Here is a 10,577-nt window from a genome sequence, read left to right as displayed (position 1 = left end):
AATGTTTAGGCAATACACGAGATTATCTGGAATAACACATTAATGCACTGCATATATTTATTATTATTCTACAACGTATATCTTGTTCGACACCTTAAAATATTGTATATTCAGATTACACAAGATGGTTCCTCCTTACATCAATATCTTCCTACTTTCTATAGAAACGATATTAAAATACTTAAACAAATCGTCATAGCAACGATAACTGACAAAATTTCAATATAATAAAAATATTTAAATTATTTCTTTATATAATTTCTTCTTCTTCGTGAAAGCTTGTGCCTTTTTTAATAGCTCATTTTGCCCGTAAATACAAATAATTCAAATACAAATAATACATGAGAATTATACATTATCATTGTATGTGTTAGGATCTTTCTCATACTTTGCTTGGTATGAATGAGGAATGTCCAGGAAAAAACCTTGCTCACTCAGAATGACTGGCCTGAAAAAGCTGTTGTAGTCCTCAGCGGAAAATGAACTCAGGAAAGGCAAGAGCGTTAATGACTACGTTATAGGGGTCACTGCACTTCATATTACAAGATGTAATTACATACCGGTATAGGGTATTGAGCACATACATAAACAACTTTATTTCGCACTAAAATGTTATTTTATTATCTGAACTTTTTAAAATATAAGAGACATTTAGGAAGGAAGCACTAATGTATTCCTTGTTTAAAGAATTTGAAAAGAACCATCTCTCTTTGTTGGCAATTTACTTCAAACTAAATGGTTTTTAGTGACATTAATGAAAGACTCAAAACGGAAAGTACTGACGTCCGTATCCATATCCACCACCATATCCACCATATCCATATCTGCGGCCATATCCTCCATATCCTCCATATCCTCCATATCCTCCATATCCACCGTATGCAGTCACAGCACTTAAAGCGAATAGTGCTATTATCAGCAAAATCTAAAACAAAAACACAAAATTAATTTTAAGATGAGGACAAAAAACATTCTGCAATCTGCCTTGCACTGTTTTGAGATTAGATGATTTTTTGTGTGTATTTGTGTGAAATACCTCATCCAAACATTTTCATTTGAAAATATTAATTATAACACTCTTTTTTTTTGTTTTACATATTTTCCCATTCTTTGTAGTCAATTTTGTACAGACTTTTTATTTTGTTGTAATAAAAGGATACAGATTGAAGACCAATAAAACAAATATATAAGAGATAATGAACTATTCTCAGTCAGAATGATCTTCAAAATATTGAAAAATTCAGCACATACCAGCAGAAAAATCAACTATAATACAAGTATTTGTTACTCTCATCTGGAAAATGTTGTATTAGTACATTCAAATATCTGGTGTGGATAATGTACAGTATTATTTTTAATAAAAGCTGTGTTAATCTTATTAGTAAATATAATATCACTCACACTTCCGCATACGTTATTCAAATAATAATCGGAGCATCAATGGGCCTGCAACGAGACTACTCATCCACCATACAACTAACACCACGATAAAAATTTTGTTAAGAGAAAAAAAAAATATGATGACTTGACATCAAGCCTAGCATATTCTGTGTCTCTGTTAAAAAAGAACTCATACACCGACTTAAGAAATCAATAACTGTTGGGTAATACCGTAAAATGGAGTTTTGAGAACCTGAAAACTAAATTTAGGAATGATATATTCCAAAGTTGGTATTCCCAATGACCATAAAGAACAAAGTTATGACCCGATAAAAACAAGAAAGATTGTGAATCTAGACTGGTATCTATCAGTGAGAGTAATATTTTTGAGGGAGAGCCATTTCTTCAAGAACTGCGCGAAATGTAGAGCTTTAGCAACTCAAATAAAATTGCTGTGACAGCGCTGCTACACCGGACAGAAAAGAAGAGGAGATTTCTGTTTTAAATCGTGCAATCATCAGAAAACATCAATACACTGGTCCAAAATCCTATACATTCTTGACATATAAAACACTATATTGGGAGGAAGAAACGAACGAGAGTGTAGAAATGTCTCTTTCTTTTGCGTGACTCCTATGAAGTATTTGTAATTATTTAAAATGAATCGTAAATAAATTATTTATGATAATGGGCAACTATATTAACATTACAGTTGAATCTGGCTGTAGCAAACGTGCTCTCTTATGTGTATTTGAAACAGACACACATACAAACTATAACAGAAATTCAAAATGCCTTTCATAAGAATACCATCATTATTCGCTTAGAGGAAATAATATTTGATTATTTCAGGTTCGTGAAATAAGTTTTAAGAAATAATTTTTGTATCTACTTACTCATAAAACTTACAAGTAAAATACATATTTATCTAAAACAATAGAAAAATCTTTTGTCAGACGCTTCAAGTTGCAGTATTGGGTGTTAAACTCAAATATAGATATTGTTTTTTTTCTTTCCTAACCTTAGTAGCCTCATGTTAAGTAAAGAATCATACTAGCGTAGTCGGTGAGTCGACTCGAGTTCGATCTATGGTCTACTAAGTCTGAATCCCAACCCCTGAAAACTTCGTAACTCAACTTTTATTTGTACATTTTGTCAATAAAACTTACTTGCTTAGCAGGGAAATGATTGATGTATGATGAACGTTTGATTTTGTATTTTATCTGTATTCGTTTTCCTATACAATAACAATCCACACTGATAAAAATGTGTTATTCGGACCGGGGTATAGTGTACACATATACGGAATCCTTGTTTACTACGGAAATCTGTAAGGGGCACACTTTATTTATATACTACAACGTACTACCCTCTTTCCGCTTAAATGTTACATCATACTACTGCAGGATGCCTGACATTTAGCCTTACGTATATTACATACGTCAACTGGTGTACATCTATCTGTATGTGTGATCCCGATCGCCTACATAAAAGTTTTTCTTTCACACGGAAAGTGTTTATTCGAAACATTTATATAGAAAGTAACAACATTTATAAAACATATGTTTCCAGTTATACGTTTGCTCCAGGATGTTACGTAGGGTTGTGCGATAAGTCCAAAAACTACAGGATTTACGTATGTAACCTACGTTTTTCCTCAGTATAGTTCTATCACTTTTAAAAAATCTATAGGTGGAGTTATTTTACAATTACTTATCGTCTTTCCTGGTACAGAATAATGCCCGTTCAATACTACGTAGACGAAATGGCTTGTAGTGTTGGACGTCTCCTTCCAAAAGCTTGGACCCTCCAACAAAAAAAATCCGGTGCTGGCCTGATGTGATTCTTTACTTTAACATAATTGGAAAATCTTATAGATGTTTCTAGTGTCGAAATGTATTAAACATAGCAAATGAAATATATTAAACTCTGAATCAAGGATACAATACTGGTAGATTTTCTCGATTCTTTTGATGAATAATAATTGTAATAGGTGTCTCTAGAAAGGAGAATACAAACTCCTGGAGTAATATCGATAAATGTATATTACCAATTTTGTTTGATTGTTTATTTTGGAACTGAGCGTCCCTTTTCGCACTGAGGATATATGAGACTAGATGTATATATCTTAATTTGGGATCAGAAGTGCAAGTGTTTCTTCCAGAGATAAAACCCGAGTCCTCTATGTTAAACACTCTTCTCTAATCATATAGTCAAGAGGGAATCATACATCATTATATACGTATTATCAATTTTGTATTCAGGCATCGGGGTGCCTTTGTCCTCTCTGGCGCATGCTCTATTCTCTGAGAAATTATGAAGTTAATAATTTTATAGCCCAGCTATGAGCTGATATTTCTAAAATGATAGCAATTTCTGATATTTTTAAGAACCTGTAGACATATGTTCAATGGTTTCCTTCAGATATAATCAGAACTGAACGCATTGTTATTTGTATTTTACAAGAGTATGTCTTAACCAAAACGTTATTAATAGTCTGTCATTGCGCTCCCTCTCTACAACACTTTAAGAAATACTTGTGATGTTTTTTTGTTTATTTTGACTTTCATGTATCTTGTTAGTTCCGAGGCTATGTAAGACCTGAAACTACTGGTTAACGTGAAATCCGGATCATGTGAGCTAGTGTCACAGAGTAGGCTATTAGGTAGGAACGATGCAGGTTTTGTGAATTGAGTAAGTAGTATGCAATTATTTCACCCACAAAATTACACTTGGAAATACATGATCACGTATAAAACTTTCGTTACGATCTTTTTTTGACATAATATTCCCAATTAGTAAAGAAAATTTAACTAGTAGAGGTCACCTGCGCTTATAACGTGCGTGCCTTACATGTGGGGTGGGGGTGGATTTCGAATCTTATCGGTACTAATGTGATTCGGGTATCAGGTAGGCTGCATTTCCACGTCTTATATATCTTCTGTGTTGGAAGTGTTGACTCAAAAAGCTTGCTAGTTTCTGTACTTCTAGCCCTGCCTTACAGAATAAAAGGCTTAAAAATGATCAGGAACATGGTTTCAAGCCCCCTTGTGACTCGTAATCTGATATGTGACGAAGGCAAAAGGTCATCACTAAAGCTATAGTGGCTATTATACCTCCGATATTTTTATTGGAGAAAAAAAATCCTGAAATAAAAATTAACAAACTGAGCGTTAACTTCTAAATTTTTCCTTCCTCAGTTGGTTCTTCTAGTCATTGAAAGGAAAAACTTGTTAGATTACTCTACAAAAATGTTTATGTGTACAGAAAGCTGCAAAGACCTGTACAATTATCTTTCAATAGCTCTAAATACACATTGAAAAAGTAAGTAGTTTTCTTTCATACGAAAAGTAATGCTCTTTAAATTTACAGAAAACTGTATTCAAATTTTCACTTGTAGCCATAGTTTTTGAGAAAAGAATTTTAAGATAATTGGACTACTGCTTTGCATCTGTACTGTATAAATAAACAAATCAGTTTATTTTTTGTGTGACACAGGTTAGTGTGCGGTAAACGGAGATCTCTTTTCTGGTTAGAAAATTCTCTTCTGCTAATCACGGCCAATTACTAAAGTACAATAGATTATTGAAGTTAAGCTAATCATGTGCCTTACTCGTGTTTAATATCCCGATCCAAATTGCTACTATTCAAAAAGAACTGTGAAATAATTGAATGTTTAAAAAATTTAGTTTTATCAACTGAAACAGTGTGGAGAAATGTAGCATGTTGGATTCTCTAGCGTTTGTTTATATATACTAAAGTGGCTAAAAAGAAATGCTGTTCGTGATATCCGTTTGTAGTTTGCGATTATAAATGTAACAATACTGTATTATCTCTATTATAGTTTGTTCACTCAAGTTTTATTGCTGATTCTTGTAAAGTGACAATTCAGCTTTAGAGACATTTAACGTTAAAGTGGGTTCCGAACCACTACATATGTTCTTTTCGAGATAAGTACGAATCCAGTGACAATTAACTGAGTCTTTGTCAGAAAATTTAATAGAGTTTTGGTAAAGAAACCTATAGGCGTAAATTAGTTCTACTGGTCTCTGGCCCGAAACCACAATCGGTTCTCCCGGAAAATCTTTCTGAGTGCAGAACCAAAAGGGATTGTTTAATAAAAACCCTTTTGGACTCGAAACAGACAGAGAAAGAGAGTTGCAAGCATTGATCCCAAATTGATTTTGTGAGAAAATCGGATGTAGATACACAAGTTTAAAAAATGGGGGGGGGGGCGAGGCAGAACCCAGACTATGATAGGTATATTATAAGCTTACTATAAAATTTTAAAAATAAAAGACTAACAATCTTAAGTTATCTTTGTCACTTAGAAAACTATTGGACCTATATCCACCACTGGAGAAAATAGGTTTTGGTTACGGAACTCTCGTAATATTTATACGAAAAAGACTACCACAAGAAACGCGAAATATAATCTAGTATAATGAATATTTACTTTTTGAACATTTATAATTAAAAAAAATGCATGGCACAGGAAATGCAAGTCAAGTTATATTAGTTGATTTGTAAACTTTACTTACCAGATACAACTGCATGGTTGTAGTGGTGACTTAAATTCAACCAGAAATGAATTTATCTAATGTCTTCTCACAAAGTGTTGCTTATATATATATGTTCCAAAAGCACTTAAATATCATTTAAGATATTTGAAATATTCTTTAACGACGTTGTTTCTTATCATATTAGTTGTTGGTTCATTTAAATTTCCTTTCCAAATAGGTCGTTCTCTAACTTATCCAAATATTTCTTGAAAACTCTATATGTATAGATATTTTCTATTTGTTTGTTTCAAAGAAAATCTGTAGTTGTGATAAGGAAATACTAATATTATCTTTATTGTCACCTATGGTCTATATCTACATGTCTTAATATGCCAATGAAGATAAGCTATAACTTATTTATTTATTATAATTATGCAGTTACACAGAGCCAGTAAACCAAGAATCAACTGGCCATGTCTTTCCCCTTTGGTTCAAAACAATACATGAGGTGCCTAAAACGAGGAAACTAGGGTGAAAGGATAGCTTAGCATGTTGCAGTGATAGAGTTAACACGGCTTCACATTAACATGTGAAAATTAAAGTTTGATTTTTCTTAACGACTCAGCAATAAAAATTCACTTGAAACCATAGTGTTGTTACAGTAACCATTTTCTTATTATATTCAAGAGTTACTAACGACATAATATTCGCTCAATTATATTGAAACAGGAATTGGTAGATTTCTCTATTTAAATTTTAAGTAAATAGATTAGAGTGGAGATGTGTTTTATATTTTGGACGGTGTCTCATTGTAGGTAGTCGCTAACGCTTTGCAAGGAGTCCCGAATTCGATTCTCGGTCAAAAAGTGTAAAAAAAACTCAGGTCAGTCATTCTTAGCGACTTTTTCCTGATTTTTCCTCATTCCCTCAAGCAAATGCCAAGACTGTACCTAATACAGATTCCAGCCGGTTCTTCCCTTTTCCAATCCTTTCTTCCTTTCCTTTCCTCGGATAGTGCGATTGCCAAGGGAAGTCATCCCTCATAGACCCTATGTCATGAGGTAACATGGTCATACATTCCGAAAGCCTAGAAACCTAATAGAAATATTTTCGGAACGCTTAATTGATTGCAGAATTATCGCTTCTTCCTACTTATTACTACTTTTACTCGAAAGTGATCAACGTCAAAACGCTGGCTGAGATAGAAGATTAAGAGAGAAGAAATAAAATGAAATCTTTAGATTTTACGTCGCATGCTTATGCCAGCTATTCTAAAGGAGACTATGATGATGATAAATGAATAAAATACTGGAATGAAGAAAGTGGGAAGAAACGGGAGAACCCCGAGGAAAACCACACTGTGTACGTCTACAGCAGAGTTCACTTGGCCGGAGCTGGGATCGAACCAAGGACTCCATTCACCGCGACTAAGAGAGAAGATGGTGACGATTCTTAGAATGCTAATTCGATACAAATAAAAAAAAGACTCTTTTCGCTATTTCTAATCATTTACGCTCTATTTAGCTCAAAATTGAAAGCAGAAATGTAGATTTCTATCATTTCCGATTTAGGTGATGAGTTAGATATGGAAACGATACGCATTCTTCCGACAATTAACTGATTACAGAAAACAGTTTGTTGCTATATATTACCATACCGTTTTTGCTCTGTAGTGATTTTTAAAATTGATTTTTTTTTTCGGGAATGCCTTGCCACTAGCTCACTTTATATTTTTCTTTTCGTTATTTTGCAATGAGTATAGTCAGCAAAAGCACAATTGAGGATAGCGATCACATTCAAACAAATAACTACATTTCATGAGTTTAAAATGCGATATGTGTCAGGAATTCACTAGCTTTTCAATTATTTAAACGTTTTGGAAAGTTACTGATATTTAAAATTTTCCTAAGACAAAGGTAACTAATTTAATAGTTTTGCCACGAAACAAGAAAAGACAAGTAGAGATTATAGCCTTTCTCGTCTGTTCTCGTGCAAATCCTGTCTGGTCTCTAAACTTATATGTTTGTTTCATATGGAAGTCTCCGCTCGTTATCGAGACGATACAAGAGATATATTTCTACGAAATGAGACGAGACAATATAAAATCTCTACTCTTCTCGTCTCCTCAAAATACTCTCTCGTCACAAAATTTATATAACTATCTCATCTCGAAGAGTCCTACTTAATTAAATGCATCATAGAACTTTGACATCAATACATGTTTACAGACAAAATCAAACCTTTAATAGGGGAGTCTTTTATGAAACAAGTAGATAAAGGGAAAATTCTATAATGCAATATAATTAAGTAGTATTGCCACGAGACGAGACAATTGTAATTTTCGACACAATACGAAATGTGAAAAAAGATAAAATTACCTACATTACGTCTTTTAAGAATAAGAATTTACTGGAAAGAATTTCTTATGCATAATAGAGTATACAGAAAATAATTACGAAACCTTTACAAAAGAAAGAACACTAATAAAGGTGGAAGCACGGCATTTTTTCTTACTTTGATATCATGATGAGGATTAAACGTATGTATTGTTTTTATTCTTACATACAAATAACACAAAAATTAAAAAAAAAAATATATACTCGTAAAAAAATCCATATACGAGATTTGAACCACGTTCAACTACATTTACTGATTCATTTTACATTGTTTCGCTAAGTAACTACGCTATTGATTTCTTACATACTATACATCTATTCTACTACAAGATATAATATTCATTTATTATCTTGTTCCAATTCGTCCCTTTTGATGAATAATTTTAACTTTTTGCGTTACTTATATGAAGTCTGAAGATATAAGAGATGCTAGAAATATTTGAAGAAATGTTTTATTTGTGGATAGGAATCTTCATTGTTCTAATTGTAAATATCACTGACGTGTAGGTCTCACTTCTACATTAAACTACAAAATTCCCTTCTGGCCTAGAAAACTGCCCCTTCCAATAGAGTTGGTAATTTTGATAATTTTGGCCAAATTAATGCTTTTTTGCTTCTAATTTCTTTATTTTAAAATAATATTGAACACGAACATTAAAAATATATTTATCATTTACCTTTCCTGCTCTGGAAATCTTCCAAAATTTCGAACATATAAACAAACGGACATTGCTTCAAAAAAATAAATAAAGAGATGCGTCAATTATTTTGCTTGTACCTGTACATGAAGAGAACGAAGTATACTATTAACAATACGGTTCCTTATGGCTGCCTTTGGACCCAATGCTTACATATATCAAATTTAGACGTCGTGGCGTGATCTTTTTCGATCTAGTAATTACATTCGGAAAGTGGCTTCCTAGGTATAAAATCTAACGTCCCAATCTAATCAATCCAATATTTGCTTGCCGTGACTATTTATGTTTTTCGATAGAACTTTTTTCAAAAATGGCGATGAAAATAAAACAGTAATACCGTTTGAGTCAAATTAGTCTCAGACTGCAGACACACACATTTCCCTCGCTTATTCATCGATTCAATATTATGACGAAGCAAGCCTGAAGTCTGCGATGGGATCAAATCCTCAACAGTACGCTGAACCGACTGATCATCAGTTTTTCCCTCCCACGCAAGAAGTAATCGACATATCGCTGGGTGAGGAATATTTGATATTGGACCCTGTGAAAAATCTGCATCGCTTTCTAAACGACATGTTGGCGTGCATTTTCGTGCGACAGGTGGACAGGATGTCTATTGACCACTGCTAGATTATTGCGGGCAAGTTTGTGATGCATTTCGTGGAGTACAGCGTTATAACAATACTCAGTGATGGTCTCAAACCGACCAAAAAGACATTATGGATCAACTACATCATAGACTAGAGTTCCTGCAGTAACAATACCTTCTAAGGATGAAGGGGTACGTTAGGAATCCATCTTGGACGTTCATCACCATCCAATCACTGTCCTACCCCTTTACGATTGTCGTAAGAAGATCTATTTCTCTTCAGAAGTGACAATTCGAGTCAGGAAACCTTCGCAGTTATTCTGTACACACAGTAAGTTGTACAGTCAGAAAAAATATTAAGTATAGGTTGGAGCTACCATTTCTTACACCTCCAACCATGGGTAATATTGTTTCTGACTGTACACACTCAGACGGTTATCTTCGTTGGTCATTCCATGTGGAACTCTTGAATAAAATATTTTATTTTACTAATTTCGTGGAGCTCTCGATCCACAGAACGACTGTAGGGCAACCTCAAATGTAATTGCAGAAACAATTTCCTGGGGATTTGTTTCCATAGTGTATTTTAGATAATCATCAAAACATGCAGTTACTCGGTCACCATCGGACTCATTTTTTAATATTGTATCACCAGCACGAAATTTCAGAAACCGACAACGTATGGAGACTATTCAGTACTCCTAGTGCAAGTACACTGTTCATATTTTTCATGGTTAGTGCAGAATGTCCCAATTTAATTCCATAACGAACAATTTGTGTGTTTACAATACACTTTCTTCTGGCTGGCTGGGAACCCTATTCTGCTTTCTGAACATGTATGAAATTTTACGACGTTGTAGCGTGACCTTGGTCGATCTAATAATTGCTTTCGGTAAAGTGGTTTACAAGAAGATGTAAAATCTGACGTTTCAATAGCACTAGTGCAATATTTGTCTCGAATGATTATTTATGTTTATCCATAGTAGATTTTTTAAAAACTACTTTGTACGTA

The 10,577-nt window shown here is 33.5% G+C and overlaps 1 long non-coding RNA gene across 1 annotated transcript; it reads right to left on the bottom strand.

Annotated features, from left to right (window-relative positions):
- Positions 1 to 593: 593 nt before the first annotated feature.
- Positions 594 to 6,077, bottom strand: LOC145686276 (uncharacterized). Its single transcript, XR_014131575.1, has 2 exons — positions 5,922 to 6,077; positions 594 to 925 (listed from the first exon to the last, which is right to left on the bottom strand). It is a non-coding gene; the product is annotated as an uncharacterized LOC145686276 (long non-coding RNA).
- Between the last annotated feature and the right edge of the window lie 4,500 nt (positions 6,078 to 10,577).

The sequence above is a fragment of the Thermobia domestica genome, chromosome 1 (assembly GCF_964235325.1).
Source record: "Thermobia domestica chromosome 1, izTheDome1.hap1.1, whole genome shotgun sequence".
Lineage (NCBI taxonomy): Eukaryota > Metazoa > Arthropoda > Insecta > Zygentoma > Lepismatidae > Thermobia > Thermobia domestica.
Note: the sequence above shows the minus strand (reverse complement) of the source record. Positions and strands in the feature narration are given on the sequence as shown.